We start from the raw sequence: 21,923 nt of genomic DNA, 5'->3' as shown, positions 1-21,923 counted from the left end.
GTATCACAGCTAATTTCCTTAGTTATACCAATGTGCACACCCAGCAATTCTGACAGTGTAGTCTGCAGGGAATTTCTAAAACCTGCCAACTCATTACACCCCCAAAATATATTTTCCTAATTACTTCTTGATTTCTTAATGATTTTAGTTATGTTTATGTATAAAGTATTTAGATTTTGTGAGGAACCAATATTATCCAATTATCTGTAATATCCTCAAGCCATTGCATAGCTTAATAATAAACCCTTATTTTTTGTCTCTAAGTCTATAAATGGGAGAAGTGTAGATTGGAAGGGTTAATACTATCCACAATTAAGTCCGGTATGTATATTTCAACCTTTTTTATCTCTCTGCAAAAATCACAGGTTGCTTATTCACACACACTCTGACAAAATAAGGCATTAGATAAGACAGTTACCTGTAAATAACTGACTAAATTAAGTATTAAATTTTCTGACTGGGAGCAGCTGGTGGGTTCCCAAATCAGTAGATGACTGGGTAGCAATGTCAGCATTATAATTTTGAAGGATGTCTATCAGAATTAACAGCGGTCCCCTAACTGAAGTAACTCAGCCTTGGGGCCACATAAATATTAATAACATTAGCAGAGCTTCATCATGATTAAAAGAAGGACTCACCCAAAGAACTAATAGATACAGGGGCTATGACAGTATTAATAAATGCAGAGAGTCCCCAGGAGGATTCAAAGCAGGAGTTATTCACAGAACTTATAAGCACTGGGGCCCTGACAGTTTTAACACATTCAGGAATCTCCCTTCAGGATTAAAGGAAATAGTCACCCAAAGAATTAATGGATACTGGGGCCCTGACAGTATTAATAAATTCCGGGAGTCTCCAGCAGGATTAAAGGAAGGACTCACCCAAAGAACTTGTAGAAATTAGGGCTCCAACATTATTAGCATATTCAGGGAGCCCCAGCAGGATTAAAGGACTTCTCCAAAGAACTAATAAGATTCTGGGGCCCTGATAGTATTAATAAATTCAGGGAGTCTCCAACAGGATTAAAGGAAGGACTCACCCAAAGAATTTATAGAAATTAGGGCTCCAACATTATTAACATATTCAGGGAGCCCCAGCAGGATTAAAGGACTTGTCCAAAGAACTAATAAGATACTGGGGCCCTGACAGTATTAATAAATTCAGGGAGTCTCCAGCAGGATTAAATGGTTGAGAGGATTATAAGAGAATTAATAAATTTGGGGGAGTTCAAATGGAATAATACAGTCAGTAACTGCACATAAGATTATAAGTTCACATTGGGTGGGGCCTGCCCAACTAGACCAAAGGATCAGGGTATCCAGAAGAGTTAGTTCAGGGGACTCATTACAGAATAAATAAGTCAAAGGGCCTGGGCAGGGTTAAAATAATCAGGGAGCCCAAGAATATAAACAGAATCTGAAGAGTTCAGTAGGATGTGCAGAGTCTGTGGGGCCCCTAGCATAACCGAGCCACAGACTTCACAATGCTACTAAAAGAATGAGGGCCACCTGCCCATCATAATTTAATCATTCAATCATACAAATCAGATTTAATTGGGATAATGTCTTCTCAGCACTCATAAATGACTCAGAGGGACCCACTTGGGCTAACAGTGTCAGGGACTTGCACCTGATATACTGAAATTGTAAAGCTCACTTCTTGAAAATCACCCACATAATTAAGAGCATTCTGATTACTGACAATTTGCATTTATTTTATAAAACAACCACATGTGTGTTTCAGTTTTTAAGGGAGGAAGGTATGCTAGTCTTTGAGATTCTTCATAGCGTCAGTCAGTTGATATTCTCTCGATTTATTAGCTATACACAAAATATTGCAGTTAGATAAACTCCTATGGTTGGGCCCCAGATTGGAAAAGGGACAGCGAGTGACCACAATATTTCTTACTGCCTAAAACTTGGTACGACAGTATTTCATATAAAAAAATCACAATAGGAATCCATGCTAAAAACATAAGTATTCCTTATTCTGACAGTTTGCAGAACTTTTCTTTTCAGACGTTGGGCAACAGAGCACCTGCATCTTGTCTAATTCTGGTGTGACTAATCCCTTACGCACTTTAAAAAAAACTCAACCAGCCACAAACCTGCATGGTAAAAATAATAAAAAAACAGATTATTAAAAAAAGAGGTTACAAAAAAACCCAATAAAACATACTTGAAACAGACATGTTGTGAGAAAAAAACATTTCTGAAGTCTAGCACACTGTCTAACCTGACTCTAGCTAAAGGCAACTGCCCTGTATCATAAACTGTGTAAAGAAAAGCAAGCAATTCACAATAGTAGGCTTTAACAAGCAGAGACAGAATTCTTATGAATGTCAGGAGTCATACGGAAAGCTACTGCCTTTGATGGATATTTATTCATTTACCTTTTGTTGAGCAAGTTACTGTTAATAGCCATATTTTATGATAGACTTGGTTGGGATATTTATACTGTTTAGGGATAATTTGTACAGACCTGAAAATTTTCTCCTACACTTTTGATAAGTATCATGGAATCTTTAACACCTATGTGAGCTATCACCAAATCACTGTTTTTGAAACTGCAGAACAGATGAATTCATGTGAAGACCCTCATTTGACAAATAACTGCTGTAATTCTACAATGACCTTGTATTCTCATGTACAGATGACAGAGAGAAAAGGGGGGGGGCATAGCTGCTCTTGGCGGCTTTCTTTTGTTAGGGATAATTGTATTTTTATCAAGTAGAAAGTGCAGTCTTTAAAGCTGGACCTTTTCATATGCCCAAAATGAGATGCTTCTGATTTAAAAGTAAGCCTGCAGGACAAATCATACCTTCAACCCATGCAAAAGACTTATTTTTCCCTCTGTTATCAAAACAGGGAATTTGTTGTAGAATTTTAGTAATTCCTGTTCTTTTGTATCATATTGAGCTGTTTGACATATACTACATACAGGAAACATTAAAAATATTTTTCTCCAGGAATATCGGGACATTTGATGATTTTCATTTTTTTTCTTGACCTTATTGTCCAAATCAGAAATGCCCTTCAAAAAAGGAAAAGGAACCTTAGTTACCTTTGTTCAGACTCCCAAGACTGTTTACGCTGAAATTACTGATTACCCCCAGAATGCTCCCAAATATCTGGTCTAGTGGTCACATCAACAGTTATCTTACATTTTGACTAGACAGGTAATCAATGGACTCAGGTGTCTGCCACTGAGCCTTATAAGGATACTTGCTTATGAACATCTAGGCATTGGGCACATTCAAATAATTTCTATGCTTGTCAAATTAACTGATTTTAAAGAAAAAGCACATTCCTTAAGCTGGACTTAGGTGGTCAGCAAACTACAGTACCTAAAGGATACTTTTGACAGCTCTCTCTCATTTACTGCTTACTCAAACATACAAGACTCGTAGCAGTGACTGCCTATAATCTGCATACCTTACTAAACTGTGATACTGCCTCCAGGAAAAGATCAGAAATGCCCTATATTGTCTGCAGTTTAAAATCTTAATTGAAACATCCCTGTTAATGAAAAGGTCCTGGACTTAATATACCCCATCCATAAGTAAACTCCCTTCTTATTCAAATCTTTTGCTATCAATATATTAAAATTACAGTGAAATCAAAATGATCAGCAAAAAATCCTGCACTTGTATCAGCAAGTCCCTTCCTGATGCAGACAAATCAAGTAAGAAGTATAAAAACCTTACATTTTGTCTTTTCTTTCTAGGCCTCAAGTAGATAAGTGTTGGAATAAAATATGCACATGCCTCATCCACCGTCTGTGTTTTAAGCATTCTATACAACTTTATACAGGAATTAAAATAATGCTGGATGTTCTTTAGCTATATGTGACTTTACCTTGCTGCAAATACAATTTAGTGCACTCAACATGACAATCACATGTTAAATTATATTTACCTTAGTGTTATCTAGTGTATTTTTTATTGTTAGCTCATGCTAATTGCCTATGCAAATGTATGTAATATGAAGCCTTTCCCTCCAGGTCTCCGCTGAAAAGGGACTTTGACGACTAAGACTTTCCTAGTCATCAAAGGCAAATAAATAAATAAATTTAGTTATTTTTTCCTCTTTCTTTTACCTCTACTGCATACCATGTAATTCATCTTGGGACACCTGAGAAAGCAGTCTGATGTTAACCAACGTACTGCAATATAAAGCCACGTGCTGGCGTGCAGTGGAATTGCTGGTGCCATTCTGACAAGGGTCTGTCATGCTGTACAGTGCTAAAAGCAAGCTGCCCTCAGTATTTTAGTTTTTGCCTACTTGCAGAATGTAACCATAAACCATTTCTACCCTAAGCAGCAATGGTTAATTACAACTCTTGATGCATAACTACTTTAATGAGAATGCTTGCTGAGTCATGAAAGGTTTCAGACAAAATAATTTTTCCAAAATTATGTCTCAATAAAATGCTAATTTTTCACTGACTACATATGCTCTAGGAAAACTTAGAACCATAGTGTTATGTAAGGAGAAACTCTCGTGTACAGTGGTATCACTGGTAAAACTCCAAAATATAATCCTAATTTTTTATTCGGTTGTGACTATAGAAATGGTGTACTTTTGCACAGTATAACAAAAAATATTGGCTTTCCAATGATACTTTGCAAGTCATTACTACAGAAACTGTTCTGGATATATTTATAGAAATACGGAAATGGGGGGGGGGGCCCTACTGTTTGTCACTGGTGGGTTGATCAACACTCAAAACATTGTTACTTAATGACTGCCGATGTCTTGTCATGGTGGTTAGGCTTGGAAAGATTGAGAAGGTGAGTATTGTAATTTCATGTGAAAAGGTGAGGGCTGTGATATCCTCACTTTGTTCCTCTTCTTCAAGTTTGTGCCATTAAGTATTTGATATACGTATAGTTCAGCTTTTTGAAGGCCAACATTCACATAAGGGCTAGCAAGAAAAAATGTTTTTGCTTTTTGCCATCTTAAAAGTGTTGCTGTCAATCTATCAAGGTTTTAGATGTTTTGTGTTTTAGTAATCACATGCCAATTAAATGAGACATGATTGTTCATAGCTGACCCATGAAAATATTGCTTATACTGTTCAGTAATACTCACATGAACATTAATTGCCTCTTGGCCTCAAAAAGCTAGATGTCAAGCATTAGTGGCATCTTTTTTTCAATTTTCACATTAGGCTTCAGATGACATAATGCAGTAACATATTTCCTTATTTAATTTTCATGATGTCATTACTGAAGTGCAGCTATTGCTAATATCCATAAATGTGTCTATAATCAGTCAGGTTAACATGAACAGCTATGGTATAATCAATCAGGTTAATATGAACAGCTATGGATTTCTCAGAAATGAGAATAAGAAAGGCGCTGTAGAGATTAAGGCAGCTAGTGTCAAAAATTAAGACTTGGATGTGATATGTTAAGCGCTGACAGCATGAAATTTCAGATAGTGATGTAGCACTGATGCAAAGGCAGTGTCAGGGTGGGGGCAATCTGTTTAAAGCGTGTGTGTATGTGTGTGCGTGTGTGTGTGTGTGTGTGTGTGTGTGTGTGTGTGTGTGTGTGTGTGTGTGTGTGTGTGCGTGCATGCATGCGTGTGTGTGTGTGTGTGTGTGTGTGTGTGTGTGTGTGTGTGTGTGTGTTATTTTTTCTGTGGGTGACATACAGGAGCATAGTACACATACATGTCACCTAAAGAAATTCAGGCATTTCTTTTTAGTGAAATACCTGCAACATAGCTGCTTTTAAAAATACACCAAATTCATGATGTTTCTAATAGTCACAAGACACAGCATTGTGGTTCCCCTGATGACTTCACTCATCCTGAGATGAAAATGCACTTGAACATTTTATTGAGTTAAGAGTTAAGGTGTTTGAATTGTTATCCCTTTTCTCTTACAATTCCTGACTATCAGCCCAACTCAGAGCTGTCCAATTGATATGTTCTTTTCTGCCAGCCTGTAATTATCATCTCACATCACCCTGGAGGGAATAACTTTTAGCTACCTCATTTTATTGTCTAGGCTAGGGGTGAGTGGACCATCATATGGTGGAGTTTTGGAATTTTTGCTTTTGTAGCGCAACCCTTCCTCTGCAGTTGATAGGTCTACCTTTGCTCCCATCATACATACATGCTCTTTGGGCATGTGAACACAGAGATACTACAGATGCTCTGCTTTGCTCATAGTGTGCTCTTGTCTCTGGTCTGCAGTGTTGAATGCAGTACACCATTGTCAGCAGGATGTGTGTGCATTTCAGTAGGCCAGACAACCTTTGTTCCCATGTTTGGTAAGCCAATATTGGCTTACCATACATGGGAAGCCAGTATAGACCACTATCTCCCACTCTGTCTCTTACCTGTCTCCATCAGTGACTGGACCGCTGTTTGATCTAGAGTCATCCAAGCCATAATCAGGACTTTACTTTTCTATCCCACAGATTATTACACCTCCCACATACACATTTGACTTGTGACACTCATTCATTAATCCTCCCCAAACAACCTTGCTACTATCATACTGACACTACTGTTTGTATTTTGTATTTCCTGACTTCCATCAAACATTTAGCATAATTTCCAGCAACCTTTTTCCCTCCCACACTACTTTGCACTATATATATATATTCATAATCAGACCCCCTCCCCAACTGTATCTATCTATTATTCTACATTTCATCTTCTACATTCCCCAAATAACCCTCGCTACTTCCTATCTTAACTACCTCCTCATACTCTATCCTTTCAAAGCCCTCTATTTCTCACATGTCAGAAACTTAAGGGAAGTTACTAGGACAACCAAACTCCCTCACTTCAAAGAAAATGCTTCCTTTCTATCAACGTTTAGACTCCTTCACCACTAAATTTTCCACAGGCCTGCAACTCCTCACATCCTTCTTGATTCCTACTTCCCCACTGCCTGCCATCAATACGATACAGATCTCTTTATCTTGCTACTCTTTAGCTTACCCTCTATTTGTTTCCTCCTACTGAGCCATCTGTCATCCTACCACAATTCAGTAATAGCTATCAACATCTCTCTAACTCTTCCCAACCACATGTCCATACTTCATATCTTAACTCTCCACACATCACACCAAACCTATTTAATTTAATAACACCCCTCACCTTTACCCCAAATATAAACTGATTAATTCCATTTCAACTCAAATCAAAATATAATTAAGTGGAAAATACTCTCCAATAAACAAGAATCAATAACTGATATACTATAATCTTTCTAAGAGAAGACATTCACTCTAATCCTAACCCCTCCTATTACAACCAACATCAAGACAATTCCCTTCCACACAGAACCCTTAACCCCACAAGCGTCTAATCCTACTCAAACTTTTGCCACCATAAAAATTAGAAGCATAAGACATAAAACTATTAAACACAAGCCTAATATTCTCACTTTAACTGAAACTTGGCTTAAATAAAGCACTCTGCAATTACACCCCCAGCTATAATATCATCTGTAATGACTGCATACAGAGGAAAGGTTGTAGTATTGCTTCAGTATTTCCCAACAACTACCACATTTCCCCTCTACAACAAAACAATATCAAAGTTCACTTCAGCAGAGCTTCTTATTACTTTCCTGAAAATAAACAAACTTTAAACAAATATGTATTACGGTCCTCTACATTCCTCCTACTTTGGATATCTGTAACAATTCCACAAGAAAAAATACTTCTAGTTGATATGAGTATGAATTGGTTGGACATAATCTTTAACCCTCTTTTCATCTAGCATTAATTTACTCACATTGTTTTTCACACAATGAATTAATAGGCCGACACATTATAGCAAGACACCAAATTCCTTATTGAACTAGCAAATTCACCACCGCAGATACAATGTCAGACTCTCTCAGCGATCATCTCCCAGTCTATACAACTAGACATCTCAAATATTCACTTAAACAGCATGTTTATAAAACAACACATTACCTATCCAAGTTTAGCACAGAAATATTCATTAATACATTATCATCTATTAACTGGAATATCTTAAAAATCTTCCCCTTAGATCATGCTGCAATTGAATTCAATACAAACTTTCCTAACTATCGTAAATAGCCTTGCACTCCTAGAAGGAAGAGACTAAAAACAAATACTGGAATTTGGTAATGCATGTTAGGGAAAAAGAGTGTAAAGAATGGCAAAATATAAAACAACACAATATCGGGAAAACTTCAGAATGCTCTGCAACCATATTAAAAAGCAAATAAAGACAAAAAAACGGTACTATAACAACTTTTGGAACAATATTAAATACAACCTCAAAAATTCTGCTCATTAAAGAAATCTTATATTCTGGCCAAAAGTTCAACTATAACCCCTCTCCCAATAACTCACCAATCAAAACTGCAAAATAATTCAGCTCTAGTTTCATAAATAGTGTAGTGTTCCTAACAAAGGATTCTCCAACATCCAGTCCCAGCCCTGCCCAACAACCATGTATAACCATCAACTTTCACCTTCAAACCTGTTGCAACATTCTATATAAAACTACTCTTAAAGAAACAAAGGAGAAAATCCCCAAGGAATGAACTGTGCCTGCAAGCCAACAACAAATTGAACTGAAGAAAACAAGACACAGAAACACGACTGGAAGCATAAAATGTTAAAAGTTTAATGCTTTCACACCAAATAGTAGTGCTTCAGACCATATAAAAAACTACATCAGCAAACACTTTTAATATATTCACTCTAATTTAAAGCAGCCAGTAAACATCAGAGAAGGATACAAACTTAGTTACAGCTTGCTAAGTTTTTATCCTTCTCTGATGTTTATTGGCTGCTTTGAATTAGAGTGAATATATTAAAAGTGTTTGCTGATGTAGTTTTTTATATGGTCTGAAGAAGCACTAGTATTTGGTGTGAAAGCACTTACCTCATTAAACTTTTAACATTTTATGCTTCCAGTTGTGTTTCTGTGCCTTTTCTTCAGTTACTCTTAAAGAAACTCAAACGTGCTCTACCTCAGCCAATAATTTTCCAAGTGAGTAACTTAAAATAGCATCTGAAAGCATTGCCTAAACTGGCTTAATCCTTATAAATAGGTCAGTACAGGAATCTTATATTCCTTCAATCTGGAAAAAATCACACATTATCCCGCCATACAAAGGAAGCAACAGATATTACAAACTTTAGACCTGTGGGAATCTTATTCCCCCTCTGAAAATACTTGAAAAATGTATTCAAAAACTCTTCATCGGGAAGAATACCCCCAACACAACATGGCTTCTGTCCTTCCCATAGCATTAACACTGTACTTCTAACCTTTATTTATACTATCAATAAAGCAAGAGATAATTGCAAACTAGTCACCTCCTTATTTTTAGACTTGTCCAAAGCCTTCAACAGTTTCTCACAGCAAAACTCTACTTCAAATATCCTCACTAGGTCTATCGCAGCTTACCTTTCTAAGGGTCAAAAGCTACCTGTCATATATGCATCAGTCATAAAATGGTACTCTGTCCCCATTCACCACCCGTGTACCACAAGACTCTGTTCTTGGTCCCCTTCTTTGACCAACGCTATCCACACATCCATACAACAGGTCTCCTTAATACAATATGCAGATGACTCCACACTCATAAGCACATCTGACAACCTGGTACATCTCCAAAAAAAATTATTCAGGAAACTTTAATGCCCACTGAAATATGGCTTTGTAACTCACAATTCATGATCCTTCAAAAGAAAAAAAAAACAACAAAAACAAGCTACTTTTTTCCCCAAAAATCTCTCACTCATAAAAAGTACAAAATTTAAAATCCTCTTTTTCTTAATTTTACAACCACTGAACATAGCAAATTATTAGGGATGATAATCTTAAATTTGATATGCATATACAAAATTGCATAAAAAAGTCTAATCAGAACCAGTGATACTTTACAGAGCCAAAAAGTTTCTCATGAATGCAACTAAAACTTACTGTTTTATGGCACTCTGATCCTTACTAACCTCATCACTAAGCATCACAAAAATGAAAACTTGAACAATGCTATAATAAAGTGGATATATTTGCAGCAAATATCCCTTACAGAACCCATCATTGTATACCATTAAAACAGTAAATTGCTAAGAACTATCCCCTCAAATAACATATACACAGCTTCTTACTATATACAAAATTATTCAGCATCTATATGCTTGTCCAGCACTAAATAATATTCTACATGACTATGTTTTGCCAGTTGGTCACTATGATCCAATGACCAAAAACTCCTCTCTGTCCACAAACCTATCAAATCTGTTGGATATGTTTGATACACATGCCATGTTGCTAAAGCCTGAAACTCCTTCAGGTCAATACCCTCCCTCCAGTGCTTTAATACCATTCTGAAAGACGACCCAGGCAAAATCTGGCTCTGTTCTTGCTCAACCCCAGGATAAGCTATATCCCTAAATAGGAACAAGTACCTGTTCATAACTTATACCTCCTTACTCTCTGTTCTTCACTCACTTCCTTATTTCAATCAGTTGTTCTGGTCTCTTTCTAAATATGCCATAACCTTGTATTTCTTTCACTTCATGTCTCAATTTCTGTTTGCATTATACAAACTTAACTTTAATTTCTCTGTAAGTAGTAACAAAGAGTTTAAACTAATGAAGCCAGAAAAAGGGGATGGGGTGGTTATTATGCAACACTGGGATTATGCAACTAAAATGTTAGATTTATTGCATAGTGATCATAGGTACACATAGGTGTTCAAAAACAAAATCAATATGGTTTATTGAAAAATAGAGTTGATACTGGGTGACAATTTTATGCAAGGTGTTATTGACAGGACGTTATTGGAATTTTTGAAGGTTTCTACACCTTTGATTCCTTCGAATTTTGGTATAGCTAAGTTCTACACTAACTTGGAAGATCTACCACTAAGATCCATTGTAGCAACAGTTGGGTCTAAAACCCACCCCCTTGCTTTATTTGTTGATTTGTAACATAAACCCTTTGGAAGGTTATATGACCACATTTTGTTTGATTCTTGGGATTTTTTGGGTAAGGTTGGCGAAGCTGGTTTTCAACCCCATTATTTGATCATCAGCGTTGATATTAAAAGTTCAACTAGAAAAGAAAAAAGCAGCAAATGCACTGTGTGCAAAATTCCGTCTCTGTGTCTTGGGAATTCACCTCTATTCAACGCTCATAACAGTCCACAACACCGAACTATGGAGCTGGGGTATAACACCCTAACGTATCCAAGCGCATATTCCATGTTCAGTAATCACGAAATGCTAAATTGTTTCACCCACATGTTACTTGCATCACAGGCAACCTCATCGATATTAAAGATCTGTTTTCTGTCATCCCACATTCAGTCGGCATGCAATGGTTTGAGTCAATGCTGTCAGAATTTGGACAACAAGGACATTGGACTGGTGATGAAAAACATAGAATTAGTACTAAGTAATAATTTTAGGTTTTTCGAAGGTGAATATTGTAAACAATTGAATGGGGTTGCAATGGGAGCGGCTTGCGCTCCAGTCTTTGCCAATATTGTGTGATTGTATTGATAATGCAAGTTTATCTTTCAATCATTCTTTTGAGGAATATTATTTTATATTTGCATTTCCTTGATGATATATTTTTGAGGAACTTGAGGATTTTGTTTCGAACATTAATAGAACTGATAATTTTTTAGAATTTATGAATAGTTGTCCATTGTTCTAGCCTTAAAGTTGAGAGTGCTTAGGTTGTAATTGTGCTCTTTCTATTTTGTCCACCAATTAAATACGCTGTTTACTTTCTTTTCATCGTAGGTTTAGAAAACATAAATAACGTTTTACTAAAACAACATGTATATAAACACATGCAATAGAAAAAATTATTGAATAAACGTATTCCCGACTTTTTAACTTTTTTACTTCAATATATTTGTTTTTAGTAAAAGTGAAAAAGTTTTTAGTTTTAATTTATGTTGTTTTATGTGGTTGGGTATGCTTTTACCCTTTTAAAAGTTGTTTGAATGATTAATTAGTGTTTATTAATCAGAACAAATGAGTGAACATGGTGAGCTATTTAAAATGTATTTTGTTGCTGATGTAATTTATTCTGAAAAAGTCTCCACAGCAAGATGAAAGAGCTCAATAAATTACACTTTATACTTATTACTTGGAATTTTTTTTACTCTGGTGGCATGGACGAGCTGCTGTTGCTGAACTCATAAAATGATACAGATGTTCTTACCTTGTTTTAATGTGAATGGCAATATTATCCATACAGATGTGAGCAGAATATCCTACACTTCTCATGATGTGAGCTTCTAATCTCTGGAAAGTTGCAGAGGCATTTTTAATCTCAAAGTCAAGCATAATTTACAATAACCCTCAGTTAAACTAGTTGTAGTCAGTTACTTTTTCACATCTGAGACTCACATATCCTGGACAAGGGGGGACCATGTGTCTCAGAGCATGCAAATTAAACTGTCAGTGTTTTTTGTTAATTATTTTAAGTCAACATTTTTGTGTTTAGGTTTAGGTATATCCATAACTTGGGGATGTGAGTTGCAAGTAGCTTGCCCACTTGTAAAAAATATTTTTTGTGTTTGCTGTCCTCAGAAGTGATACTCTTTTGGTAAGTGACATCCTATGTTTTTTTTTTTTTTTGGTTTGAATATTCAATTGTCAATTGAATGAGATAAGATTAATTATAGAGGACTAATAATTTCTCTTAGATCCTTATGTAATTTTGTCAGGAACTCTGTAGGGAGCCTTTGTTCTTGTTCATTGGGTTCTTGGTTTCCTGTGTTGCCTAGCAAGTTAACTGGACCTGAGCTTGTTGTAAAATACCCTTCAGGTCTCCTGTGACACCTCATAAATTTCCTGTACCTGAATGTGAACCTCAGTGAAGAGACTTCCCTTTGTCTTGCCTAACGCTGTATATGCTAAGCACTAATTTCCCAGTCATAGAAGGACTTGATTAAATTAGTATGGCAGTCTGTGTTACTACCTCTTGTATGACATAATGTTACTCATTTGTACAATGGTGAAATGGTCATCCTATGGCTCCTTTGCTTATTGTGTCATAAGAAAATGTACACCCACTTTATTTTTAACAGTATACTCCATAACTGCCCTGTGGATGCATCAGACCTTCTGCTGATACTCCTGTGAAGTTAGTTTCTGTATCACTCCATAAAATATTTTCCTGGTTCTGAAAATGAGTACATACTCCACAACAGACTTTGCCTAAAAGTCACATTTGGCCTTTCAGTTATCATGAAGTAAATGCAAGGGCCTCATTACCCTGCGATATACAATGCATTAGACTGTGCAAATCCTGTTGCCACTTAAGGCTGTAAGCAGAGGTATGGTAAGGCAATTATTTTTCAACATTGTGGGTCTTAAAACGGTCTGTCCTAAGTATTGTCTTAACAGTGGGGATGAACCATTTGTTCAGACCATTTATTTATGGAAGATAGGGAGTGGTTGTCAACTACTTCATTACATGGCATTTTCCCAAGCAGCTCAGTAGCTGTGTACTAAAATTTACTACTCCATCAGTCGGATCTTCCTGGACAAAACGCTGTCCCGCTGAAAAGGTTTAACACAGACAACATTCGGCATCTTATTTGCCTAATTACACAGCAGAGCTGCTGCCTCTGTATATCTGGTACAGTATCCCACCACTGCCCAGATAAACATTTTACATTTGGTGTTGAGGTAGTGAGTGACCCCTTCCCACCTTCAGCTTTTCTCTGTTTTGATGTCAAGGTGTCTCATTCTTTCTTCCATATTGTGTGTGCTTATCTTTCTTTCTTTCTTTCTTTCTTTCATCCTTTCTGGTATATCTGTATACTTCTGTATATTACATCTATGTGTTTCAATGCATTTTAGTCTTAGGTTCAGGTTGAGGTTATTTTATTGTCTTCTTCTGTCCTGAACTTACTCCCTTCTGATTTAAGGGAGACCACTTCCCTTTCCAACATGCATTTTATCTGAGCATAATTGTTTGAACCAGTTTGTGGGAACTTCTTGGCTTTGCACACTGAACAACTGTCTCAGTGAGATTATTTTATTGTAGCGGTAGCGTTGTCTCCTCACAGCAAAAGGTTCTCCCATTCGATTCTCAGCTGGAGCACCTTCTGTGTTGAGTCTGCATGTCCTCCTCGCGGTTGAGTGGCGTTCAAAAGACATGCATGAATGGGTGTGCCTTCGTTGAAGGTTGGGCATTGGGCTGACACTTTGGCACCATAAAAACCTACTGCCAATCATTAGTGGACTGGAGTTCCTCTGTGGCGACCCCTAACCGGGAAAAGCCGAAAGAAGAACAAGAACTTTTGTTTAAATTTGGTTTACTGGGAAAACCCAACAGGACATAGGCCATTTTCTGTGGAAGCCCAGGAAGAAAAGCTACAAGGAGACAGACAATAGGTTAAATATACTTAATTATGGCATACATGTACAGTTTATATTTAATCATATGTAACAAAAAGGATTATGCATATGATAATATATACAAAGTGCATACTGCTTGCTTACAGAACATGCTAACCTTTGCCTGTTTTATTTGTTTCATTTCTAAAATAAAAGTTAACAGATATGGGATTTGGGTTGCCACCCCTCCGTTTTTTTCCTGACTATCTGGAAATCAAACCGATTCTCCGGTATTCCGAAAAACACTGTAAAAACTCTGGTATTCTGTTTCAAAAAGGAAACAGACTATCAGAGTTTGTAAATTGGCTGATTTACTATGCTTTTTTTACAGAAAAGCATAGTAAATCAGTCGAAAGCAGGCAGCAGGAATGGAAAAAGAGGGCATTCCTTGCTGAGTGGTGTCATTGTGACATCACAAAATGAGCAGAATGTGGGCGGGGAGGGGTGGGATGGGGAGGGTTACCAATGACGTGAGGGGTGTGGCTTTACTCCAGTTTTAACCATGATGAAAGGTGGCAACCCTATATGGGACATTCTTATATACTCACCCTATGATGGATGTACGCATGAGTTAAGTTTAAAAATCCATGTCACCTTGCCTGAATTACGGCATGAACGTCAGGTAGGACAAGCACTTCTAGTACCACAATTCCCAGGTTGAGATATCAAGGATCCTGGGTAAAGATAATCTCTTGCTCAACCACTGCTCTCCAAAGTATTACAGATTGCAAGAACACATAAAGGGCAGAAATCATGAATTACATCGGTGCCCTTCCTCTGTCCTTATTGTGTATACCTTTTGGTCACATTGAGTACAGCCTGAGCTGACCAAATTCGAGCGACAGAAACATATGCCTATTACACACCAGCTAATGTACAGACCATGTGCTACTGGCTAAAGCATTGCATACCGTGTTGATATTAAAAGTGTTCCTTCAACACTCATACTGTGACCATCTGCTTTGTCTCATGGAAAAACACACACACACACACATACACACACACACACACACACACACACACACACACACACACACACACACACACACACACACACACACACACACACACACACACACACACACACACACACACACACACACACACACACACACACACACACACACACACACACACACACACACACACACACACACACACACACACACACACACACACACACACACACACACACACACACACACACACACTCACAGAGTGGGCTTAGTTGGTTAAATTCCCAATTACTGGGCCTTTTCTAAATTTGTAATTCAGCTCCAACATAAAAAAAAGCCTGTTAGCTCAAAATGCTTCAGGCACTGTACCCTGGACAAAAAAACACAATAATTTATTTTAAATATAACATTATACAGTGAGACCTCATTAGTATTCTAAAATGTGCATGTTGATACCCTAATCTAATACAAAGGAAAAGTAAAACATAAACACACTGCAAAACTCTCAACTCCCAGAAACCTCCAACAATCTAAACATATTAAGTGAAACACAAGAAATGCTTAGCAGACACAGCTTAGCTGACTGTAATCTGTAATGTGCTTTCTGTGCAGTCCCTACATGCAAACATAGACAACAATGAAAGCAACAAAGCAAACAAAAATAAAAGCACAAAACAAGCATCTCAAAAACAAACAAGCATTCACCAATATAAGATAGTATTCCTTGTACAGTTAGTTAACCATCTTACTGGGGGTCCTGATACCCCTGATCTTATCCTCCCAAATACGGCCACTTCTTGCACACCTCCATATGTACCATCTCCCCTTATTAAATCAGACCATAAATCAGTAATCTTTTCATTTGGAGCTGGTGGTGCTTTCCCTTTAAGCACCTCTGCATTTAGGGACTTCTCAAAAGCAAACAGTCATCTGTTAATTGATGTCCTAAATAAATTCTGCCGTAATCCTTCTTCATTAGATCTTATTGCTAAAGCTACTGCTCATGTCACTAACTTTTATTCCTACTGAATAGTTGTATTGATAAGGTAATCTGCACCAAATGTACTGACACAAACAATCCCTATGATGGAATGTCTGTATAAAGAAATTATATAATAACAGAAAGAAATTACCTAATGCTTATAAGAAGTCTCATTCTACCAACCTTAAGATCACACTTAAACTAGTAAAGAGCTTAAGGGACCCATCAGGAAGCTCAAACTGAATATGAACTTAATGTAGCAACTAAAACAAAACGTAACTCCAAAAAAGATAATATCCTTGATAACATATTTAGTGTAAATTATACTCCAGCGACAGCTACAGGTGTTCCACAAATTTCCCCAGTCACAGCCACACCCTTTAATTACTATTGAACACATCCTGCCAGTCACGTCAAAAGCTAAGAACACTTCACTCACTGGCCCTGATAATACTGTAATATCTCCTTTAGGTGTGAAAACACAAGAGGTAAGAGGGTTCCTATTACGAGAGTGAAGATTTCTTTAGGTGAAGACGAAGACGTCGACCCGTATTGCGCGAAGTACGTAAACTGCGAAAGTTCAAAACCACGAAGTTCAAAATGTCGATTTGTTTTGGTTGGCCCGTCGGCGGTATAGCTCTGTAAGGTAAGTGTGTGATAGATAGGAATTTAGTGTTAGGATTTGGGTTAAGGTAAGTGCATAGGCAGGTAATGTATGTAAGAGTTAGTGTAGTGTTTGAAGTAGGTGTTTTTTAAATGTATGTATGTGTTTTATTTATTTTGTTTGGGTGTATGTGTGTAGGGGAAGTGTGCGGTAGTTACGAACCTTAGGGTTAGGGAGGGGTTAAAGATAGTGCATACTTAGTTGTGTATGTGGGGTTTAGTATAGTGTTGGAGGTAGGGTTTTTTTAAGTGTATGTATGTGTTTTATTTATTTTGTTTGGGTGTATGCATGTAGGGGAAGTGTGTGGTAGTTACGGACCTTAGGGTTAGGGAGGGGTTAAGGATAGTGCATACTTAGTTGTGTATGTGGGGTTTAGTATAGTGTTGGAGTTGGGGTTTTTTAAATGTATGTATGTATTTTATTTATATTGTTTGGGTGTATGTGTGTAGGGGAAGTGTGCGGTAATTACGGACCTTAGGGTTAGGGAGGGGTTAAGGATAGTGCATAGTTAGGTAGGTAGTATGTAGCGGGTGGTGGGGTTGGTCGACTATTGCAGGTCGATATTTTTTTCGCGATTTAGTGTGTTCAGGATTTTCACGGTTCGCGGTAAGGGGGTCGACATTTAGGTATCTGTGCTTAGGGATTTTCACTTTTGTAATATAGACCCGAGGTAAGAGCCATTATTCTAATAAATAAAGAGACAATTTGTTACATTTTTTTCTGAGACTGCACTAGGTATGTAAAAGTTTTTGTGTAAATATGAAAATATATAGAATGATAGTCCATAGAATGATTATGTGGTAAAAGCTTTTTTCTGAGAGACAGAAAACAAATGCATATACATATGCAGTTTTGAACAGAGGTGGAAATAGAGACTTTGAAAGGACATTTTAAAAATATATATATACAGACTTGATAGACATTTCAAAAGTTTATGATAACAACTGTTTATGGACTGGGGATGGGGTTATAATGTTGTTTTAAAATGGAAATGGCTACGATTATACATAGTCCAAGCGTTATAAACATTGAAGGAAATAATGGTGTTATAAAATACTGGGGATAACCAAGGGCATGTTTTTTTTTTTGTGGGAGAGAAAGATATTTATTGAATAGTTGTGATAAAAAGAAAAATATGTGGGGAATAGGACATGATGCAAAGAAATGTGACCTTGAATGTTATACACGCAAAAGAAACTGGACATTTATGGATGAAGTGTAATGAATAAAAAAACTCACAAAAATAGTAAAAATAAGGTGAAGGATAAAGAGCAAAATGGAAAAGATCTGGGAATAGAAATAGAAAAAAAACTTAGAAAAAATGGATGATGATAAAAGAACTGTAGAAGAAGGGTTAATAGGAACTGATTTGGAAGTTGGTGATGAAGAAGATATAAGTTGGAAAGTGGTAAATGGAAAAAATAATTTTACTGGTAAAAAATAAAAGACAAAAAATAAATTTTAAAGGTATAAACTTGAAATGAACAGAAGAAAGGAAATGGATGACAAGTAATATATTTGAAAAAGTATGAGGAAAAAATGATTTCCTTTAAATTAAGGAACAGAGAAAGTAATTAAAGAATTATTTCAATAAATGTAAACAGTATGGAAAATATAATGAAAAGGATGGGGATTTTAAAGTGGTATAATAAATGTGAAATAGATATAATTTTTTTGGAAGACATAAGATTTTTACCAAATGTAGAAAGATTATACACAGAAAAAATATGGGATGGAGAGATGATTTGGAATTTAGGAAATGAATAGTATTCAGGAATAGGGGTGCTTTGTAGAAGAGTAATGAAGATCCTGGCTGTTACATTAGTTAGAATGGGAAGACTAACCATTGTAGATTAACGATGGTAAGGAAAGGTTTATAGAATTAAAGCTTTATATGCTTATGTTATCTGTAAGGAGAGGGAGAACTTATTTCAACATGTTAGATTATGTAGTAGCAAATATGAATATTATAATAACAGGAGATTTCAATCATGATTTAAGGGGCAATAGAAAAATGAATGGAAAAGAAGTAAGAAAAATGAGAGAATTTATGAAATGTGGTAAACTGATAATATGAAATAGAAAATTATGGATTTATAGAAGAGATGCACTAAATTCTGAGACTGATTATTTCATAATATCTGAATCAATAAATATAGCAGATGAAGAGGATCCTAGTCCTTAAACACTTGTCCAATATGGACAGACTCAAAAAACTCCAGATATTCTCTGTCTCATATTGCCTACATAGAGACAATCTCTGCTTGACTTACAAAGCCATGTCTGACCCAGCTCTGTTAGAAATGCTATAGCTAAAGAAATCCCAATTCCTCCACACCACATGCTCCAGAGACCTCAACCTCATTACCACGATCAACAGAACATGCTGGAGGGACAGGTTCATAACCTAGAGACTGCCCATGCTATGGAATGGACTTCCCATACATGTCAAGCAGAGCACCTCATAGGCCCTCTTCAAGAGAAATCTTGATGAGTGGATGGGAAATAGAAAATTCACCCTGGGGAGCACTCCAGTGACTCTACTTGACAGAAGCACTGGGAACTAAGGTCAGGTGGCAGGATGCCAGGATAATCCTATGGGCTAGGCTTGTAAAGGCTCCAGAGCTATTAGCCTAGTACACACCTATGAACCTATGGACCTATAAGAAGCTGTTGTAATAGGATTTACAGACCATTTGACAATATGGATGGAAATAAATGAAAATAATCTATTAAAATAGGAAAGGGCAAATAAAAAATAAATGAAAAAGAATAGAATAAAAAAATGAAAGGAATTAATTATACAATTATGGAGAGATCATGTCACTCTGAGGGCATTTTATGTTAGTTGGTCAGTATGGTGGATTATTTTTAAAAGAAAATATAAAAGGATTTTTTTTTACAATGGCAGAGTAAGATAAAGACTGGAAAAAAAGGGTATGCAAAATATATAAAGATGTTTTTGAGAATTTAGAATAAAATAAGACAGAGAATATTATGATAAAGAGAAAGAAGTTTATAAAGGAAACTATAAAACAGTAAAGAATTACTATATAACCAAAGGTATTTACTGCAAGGGAAAAGGAAGACGTATCAGCATATTTAACAAAATTGTGAAAGAGAATAGTAGTGTAATGAAAGAAATGAAAGAAAAGTGAAAGGTAAAAAGAAATCAATCTCAGATTATGGAAAATGTAAATTATGTAGAAAAAATGTTTTAAAAAGAATAGAACATAATAAAATATAGGAAGTCATTTTTTTCAGAACAAGTTAATAAGGAAGTTAAAAAAATAAATTAATTTTTATGAATTGGATAAAGTGCTTAAACAGTTAAACACAGATTTGGCAGCTGGTCCAGATGGAATCAGATATGAAATATATAAAAATTAAGGAGAATGTTAGAAAGAATACTTGTTATATGTTTTGGTGGTTAAATGAAGTTTAAATCATAAGGAATTATGTAGTGAAATATTAAAATTCATATGGAAAAATGGAGAAAAATAAAATGTAAAGAATTGGAGACCAATAGTTTTAAAAAATACAGATGATAAGATATTTATGAAAATAATGCAGAAAAGATTTGAAAATAAGATGGCTTATATAATGGAAGAAAGCCTGTATGGTATGAAAGGAAAAGGGTGTCAATAATTATTAATGATATTAAGAGAAATTGTGCACAATATCTTAAACAGAAGAGAACTTGTAAAACTTATGGTAGGCAATATTAATAAAGCTTTTGATTCAATAGAACATATGCTATTATGAAAATAAATTTAGATGATAATTTACTAACAAAATTAAAAAAGTTTGCATGATAACATATAGTAATATTAGAATAAGAATTTTGGTAAATAGGTGACCAAGTAAAGATATAGAAATGAGTAATGGTATGAGACAAGGATGCCCTATGAGAACTATTTTATTTGCCTTAGTTACTTAACCTTAGGGTTAGGGAGGGGTTAAAGATAGTGCATACTTAGTTGTGTATGTGGGGTTTAGTGTAGTGTTAGAAGTAGGTGTTTTTAAATGTATGTATGTGTTTTATTTATTTTGTTTGGGTGTATGCATGTAGGGGAAGTGTGTGGTAGTTACGGACCTTAGGGTTAGGGAGGGGTTAAGGATAGTGCATACTTAGTTGTGTATGTGGGGTTTAGTATAGTGTTGAAGGTAGGGTTTTTTTAAATGTATGTATGTGTTTTATTTATTTTGTTTGGGTGTATGTGTGTAGGGGAAGTGTGCGGTAATTACGGACCTTAGGGTTAGGGAGGGGTTAAGGATAGTGCATAGTTAGGTAGGTAGTATGTAGCGGGTGGTGGGGTTGGTCGACTATTGCAGGTTGATATTTTTTTTCGCGATTTAGTGCGTTCGGGATTTTCACAGTTCGCGGTAAGGGGGTCAACATTTAGGGATTTGTGCTTAGGGATTTTCGCTTTCGTAATATAGACCCGAGGAAAGAGCCATTATTCTAATAAATAAAGAGACAATTTGTTACATTTTTTCTGAGACTGCACTAGGTATGAAAAGTTTTTGTGTGAATATGAAAATATATAGAATGATAGTCCATAGAATGATTATGTGGTAAAAGCTTTTTTCTGAGAGACAGAAAACAAATACATATACATATGCAGTTTTGAACAGAGGTGGAAATAGAGACTTTGAAAGGACATTTTAAAAATATATATATATATATACAGACTTGATAGACATTTCAAAAGTTTATGATAACAACTGTTTATGGACTGGGGATGGGGTTATAATGTTGTTTTAAAATGGAAATGGCTACGATTATACATAGTCCAAGCATTATAAACATTAAAGGAAATAATGGTGTTATAAAGTACTGGGGATAACCAACGGCATGTTTTTTTGTGGGAGAGAAAGATATTTATTGAATAGTTGTGATAAAAAGAAAAATATGTGGGGAATAGGACA

The sequence above is a fragment of the Protopterus annectens genome, chromosome 11.part0 (assembly GCF_019279795.1).
Source record: "Protopterus annectens isolate FY-2018-M chromosome 11.part0, PAN1.0, whole genome shotgun sequence".
NCBI lineage: Eukaryota > Metazoa > Chordata > Ceratodontiformes > Protopteridae > Protopterus > Protopterus annectens.
This window is presented reverse-complemented; position numbering follows the sequence as displayed.